At 37.4% G+C, this 5,939-nt stretch overlaps 1 long non-coding RNA gene across 1 annotated transcript; it reads left to right on the plus strand.

The window, feature by feature from the left end:
- Positions 1–5,099: 5,099 nt before the first annotated feature.
- Positions 5,100–5,587, plus strand: LOC141697482 (uncharacterized). The gene is made up of 3 exons (XR_012564738.1): positions 5,100–5,233; positions 5,329–5,395; positions 5,489–5,587. It is a non-coding gene; the product is annotated as an uncharacterized LOC141697482 (long non-coding RNA).
- The last annotated feature ends 352 nt before the right edge of the window (positions 5,588–5,939 follow it).

Raw genomic sequence — 5,939 nt, forward strand, 5'->3', positions numbered from 1 at the left:
TCTTTCCTTTAATCAGCTACTGTTCTTATCTGATCGTCCTTCAGCACTTAAGTTCTGATATCCAACTTCTGATGATTATCTCCCGATAATATAAGTATTGATATCCTTAAGTCCTGACTTCCAGTATAAATACTGATTCCCAGTTAAGTACTGATTTGACCTATTAAGTAAGATCTGAAAACTAAACATAAATCATATCAGCCATGACATTATCAAATATATCTGACATTTTTGGATGCAGAAAATTAATAAAAAACAAAGTGAAAGAGTTCGTAAGCGGAAGTATCCCCACAAACTGTCAAAAAAAGGATATATTGGTCTAGAAGAAGAAGAAGTAAGATTTTATTAGGCCCCCACTGAACTTCTATTTTTTTGCTTATTTTACAATTACCAGTGTACTTAACCTGAAAATTAAGTTAGTTATACTGATATTTAGGTTTCAAAATAAATAAATAAAATTTGCAAAACATCTCATTCATTTGTTTTTAATCAGGTGAAAGCAGGGCGGATGAAGCCGGGGAAAAAAACTAATCGGCCAATATTCTGGAAAAAAGCTCGTATGCCAAAGGACCCGTCGGTTGTGATTGATGAGTAGCTTGAGAAGAAATTTGAAAAAATTGTAAGGCCATCAATATTTCTTGTACTCTTTGGACTGTAGTCACAAATATACATGAAATTTTGCACATAATTTTTGCGTGTTAACAGGATTCTTTACTCGAGATGCAAGAAAAAGGTGAATTCAAACCATCCGGGAGCTGTGATGTTCTCTCTGCCGTACTAGAAACCCCTGAGCATTCGAGTAGGGTTCATGGAGTTGGAAGTTTTGTAATCCCGACAACGTATTTCAATTTTCTGAGAGGGGAAAAGAATCGAATCAGTAGATAAAACTGTAAAGTGCTGCAACTAACAAAATGTACAAAGATTTGCTCACAGTCATTTTCAAGGTGCTCCTCTAGCCTGAGCAGATTGATCTATTTCCTTAATGATTTGAATCTCTTTCCAAGCTTTCTGTTAATTTCTTCTATCTGATTTTGGAGCTGTCTGTGGAATTCCAGTTCATCAGATTCTGAGAGATTTAGCATTCCTTGCATTTCCAAAAGAGTCTCATTGCTAGAGATGTTCAACTGGTCTTCTAATCTGAAGAATCTTCTAACTCCCTTATCATCCATGAATTCCATCTGCCAGTAGGGCCTTAGATGCACTCTACTTCCAGTATAAAGAATAGTTAGAGTCTTTGGGAGTGCATCTTTGGCTCTAATATCATTAAATCCAAAGTTCTTCTTAAATGATGAATAAACCTTTATCAACACAGATTGGCTTTCTTGAAGGATCCTGTGAAGTGGCCATTGTATCTATTTTCCTCCCTTGTACTTGAATACTAACCTTTCAGGTAGATTCCTGTAAGCATCAATCCCCCTGATTTCTTCCATTTCATCTAGATAGAGGTTTAGATCTGAGAATTCCTTGATGTCACAGATGTACATGATGTTTCCCTTGTTGACTTTGGTTTGAGCTTTGATTAGGGACTTGGATCTGAGAGTTGAGGGCTTCACTTTCTTGACTGCTCTGGTCTTTGTCTTCTTTGGCTTCATGAAGTGGGGTAGATTGAGTTCAGGTATTGGTAGACTATCCCAGTCTATTGGCTCATCCTTTCGAATGATAGGTTCACCATGAAAATTCTTGGATGGATCTATCTTGAATTCTTCATGTGTCATAGAGGGCATGGATGTTTGAGTTGTTGTAGATGTAGACTTTTTGGGAAACTAATCTTCCAATTCCTTTTTTATCAAAGTCCACTTTTCTCTTTGCATAAAGTTTGTATCTAAAACATTTTCTCTGCTGTGATTCTTCTTGCATTTTCAGTTCCTTAGATTCAGTGGTTTCGGATGATTGTTCAGGAATTTGTTGTGTAGGTTTCACAGCTTGCAGCTTGGCCAAGATAGTAGCTTGCTCCTTCTTTTGTTTAACCTTTTTAGCATCTAGAGCAGCTTGCTTCTTTTCTTGCTTCAATCTTGCCTTTTCTTCTCTTTTTGCTTCAGCAAATTGAGGGTGTCCAGCCACCACACAAATTTCCTTACCATTCCTGAAAACTTTGGAAATTCTTCTTTTCAATGCTGAATCAGCTGGATCCTTGTAGAATGAAATAGATCTTGATAGCAGTTTCTTTTCATCAGGCTTTGGTGTCTCATACACTGTATCCAAAGGGTTCTTTAGAGAAGGTTTAGGATAGTTCACCTTTGGCTTCAAAATTAGCCCAGCCTTTGGAGATTTGATGCAGGATGGTTGTCCTCTTTCCAGATTATTCATGCTCATATCATTTACAGAGATTTTCCTGACTTGAGAGTGATGAATGGCTGATTTTTTTGGCTTCTTTGCTAGCCCAAACCTCTTTTAAATATCCTCATCAATTTTCTCCCAGTTGATTGGGCTCAACTGCTTCTCTTTAGCTGCTCTCAATGTGGTTTTGCTTCATTAATCAGATCAATGATGTCTTTAGTCGGTGGCTTAGTGAAAGCAATTGTAGGCATAATTACTTTGCTAACTTGAATGTTGAGTTGTTTCTCCCCCTCACTTGAGCCTTTCTCCCCCTTTTTATTATCATCAAGTTGTGTGGGAGGGAGTTGAGCAGCCACCAACTGTTGGAGTAGTGCAGTCTGAGCTTCTTGATTGTGAAGTATCTTGGCCATTGACCTCTCTACAGCAGATAATCTTGAGTCCATGGCCTCAACTTTTCTATTGAGATCAGCCTCCTTCCTTAGCTTTTGAACAATTTCAGTCATGGTGGTTGCAGGGAGTCTAGCATCCATCATTTCTATAACATCTTACTTGACTTCAGAAATTTCTTGCTTGATTGCATCCACACTCTGATTGTGTTGGAGGGCTTGAATTTTATGCAGCTGGAGTGCTTCAAGATGTGTTGTGAGTAGCTTCTTTGTGCTGGCATTGGAAGATGCCTGAATGGCTTCTTGGGTGTCATGAATTAGCTTGAATAGTGTTGATTGGAGATGTGAGTAGGAGCATTCTTTTGTTAGCATCTAGGCAGGAACATCTGCATCTCCCCCTATGTCCATGCTATCTTCCTCATCATCCCCATCAGCATCCCCAAAAGAAGTTTCATCCAGTTCAAAATCACTGCCAATGTTGGAAGGCATAGCAATGATTGCATCATTTGCTCTCTGTAAAGATTGTGTAGTATGCACCAAGTTCAGCAATCTTTCAGCCTCCTCAATGCCCTGTACAGCTAGGGTTTGGTAAGCTATCACAGGGTGAGTAAATGTCTCAATATCCAGGGAAATAGAATCTATAACAACTTGATATTCTTGCTGAAATAGCCTTTTCCTTTCTGCATCATTGACATTCATTGACTCACTTGTAATGGTTTCCATCCTTATCACTCCTGTACCTGCATTTCTCTCATGATCTCTCTTTTGTTGCATCAAGGTCTCACCTTGGCTCCCCACCCTCACACCTTCACCTTCACCATCTAAGGTGGGACTCCTCACACTCACTTTTTCCAGTCCTGAAGAAATGGACTGCATTGGTTCACTCTTTTCCTCTCCTTTTTCCTGGGAGCAACCCAGATTCTCACTCATTTCACTCCCTTCCCTCAGTCCTAGGAGTGATTGCACTACTACTAAGTCTTCTGCACTTGTAATAATTGATGAAATTTGAAGCTGTGCAGAGACACTCGACGGATAAGGAATATCCGTCGGGTTAGCAGTTTGACTATCCGACGGATAACTGCTGTTAAGCTTATCCATCGGGATACAATCACTACTCGACGGATGAACAATATCCATCAAGTGAATAGAAATGAATGAGTTTGGAGTGGAAACTATTGTGGACTCTGTGCAGATTGATGTAAATTTTGGCACAGATGTCTCAACAGTTTCAGAAAGAAATGGCAAGTGAGCCAACAAATCATCTAGAAGATGATGCTCACTTGCTTGGATTTTTGGCTTCTCCAAGAGAGTTAAAGATGGAGAATTTGGAAGTGATGTGTTTATCATGTCAACATCCAAAGAGTGTGTGGGAGAATTTGGTGTTTCAGGTGCTTCAATTATTAGAGATCTTGGCTGTGACTCCACATTTATTGGAGCCACATCAACCTGACTTTGAGAAGGTGTGGTGACTGTGTCTTTAGCACCGGTTTGCACAGTGTGTGAACCCAGTTGAATAGGCTGCCACATTCTTTTCGCAAACACTCGACGCATATGACTGTGTTGTCACTATCAACAGATGTTTGAATTGATCATCCATCGGGTACATGATCATCCGTCGGGTTTCCTTGTTGATCATCCATCGGGTAGCTTTGTTGATCATCCGTCGGGTAGCTATTTGGCATTTGACTTTATTTCATTTATGCAGAATTATAAGACATCATCTATTTACAATTAATCAACCTATTATGCATATCTAATTAAAGTCAACATGACTTATATTCTACTACAGAATCTATACAAAGGTGTTTGCAGAAAAGTGCTACATGACTTATTGTTACATAAGCTACTCACTCGATGTATGTCAAATCATCATCCGTCGGGACTATATTGAGTCATCCGTCGGGACTATATTTGATTATCCGTCGAGTGCTACATAATTCACTAAGTTGAATCTACTAAGGTATTTTGTTAATGAAATCATCAAGTTCACAACATATTCTTAACAGGAGCCTCTATTCAAATTCCTTGTGATTTTGAAGTATTTGGAGTAGAAAGAACCATATTCTTATTGCATGAAAATATAATTGCAATCTCGGAATTTGAAATGTTAGGACAAGCTGTTATATCAACATATATGGCGTAAGTTTCTTTTGTTTTTTATTTTCAATCTTGTCTCATTTTATATTTTTAAGGATAAATATATAAATTATAAATGTATAAAACTTTTTTAGCGGGTTCCTCTGTACCAAGGTTCATGACAGGAAGAGCGCGGACATGTACGCATTTGTTGATCCATCGCGATATAAGTTTAATGCTGAGTTTGAAACTTATATCAATAATAGACTGAATGATGGCGTTCTGCACTTCATGCCTTTTAATCCGAAGTATGTCAAGCGTTTCAATACATTTGTTTACTTTTTTTATATAAAATTTTAATCCTCATATTTACCTTGATCTAATGATAACATTATGCACTGGATGTTGGTTGTAATTTGGGAATCAGAAATTTATTTCCTAAATCCATTATCACATCCGACCCATTTTCCAGAACTAGAAAATGCATTAATGAGGTAATTAATTTTTTTATCATAGGTATTTGATATTATTCCATCTCTACATCTATTTAGTTTTTAGGTTTTACAATATTCTTATGTTCGGTCAACAGAGCCGTTAGATCTTACAATGCTCAAAAGGGAAGGGTGATAAAAAATCCCAAAATTGTAAATCTCGTTGTAAGTAATTATGAACTTTAATTTTAACAGGTTCTATGTATTTTAATTTTTTTACTTTGGTGATTGATTGTATATTTGGTTGTATCGGAATAGGGCTGCCCTAAACAGCCGGGAGGGACGGAGTGTGGATACTGTGTTATGCGGTATATGAAAGATATAATTGAAGACAAAGAAATGAATTTCTTTAAATTGGTAAGTACCTATTATTTTGGTTGATTTTACAAAATTGTTAAGTACCTGTTCATTTTTACTAGAACAATTTGTTTACTGTTGTTTTTTTTCTTTTTGTTAAATGCGCACAGTGGTCCAACAAGAATCGAAAATCCTACAGCTGGAAGGATCTTGATGTTGTTCGTATGGAGACTCTTGGCTACATCGAAGAGTTCATGTAGCGAGCCGCCTTTCTTTCTCTAACTTTCCTGATATGAACTTTTGCTTATTGATTGTCAAAAATTTATAAACTTACCATAACGTGGTCGTGGTACTTTAAGTTGTTGATATTTGATGATACTTTAAGTTGGTAATGAAACAGAATTGGATTAGT

The sequence above is a fragment of the Apium graveolens genome, chromosome 11, assembly GCF_009905375.1.
Source record: "Apium graveolens cultivar Ventura chromosome 11, ASM990537v1, whole genome shotgun sequence".
Taxonomy (NCBI): Eukaryota; Viridiplantae; Streptophyta; class Magnoliopsida; order Apiales; family Apiaceae; genus Apium; species Apium graveolens.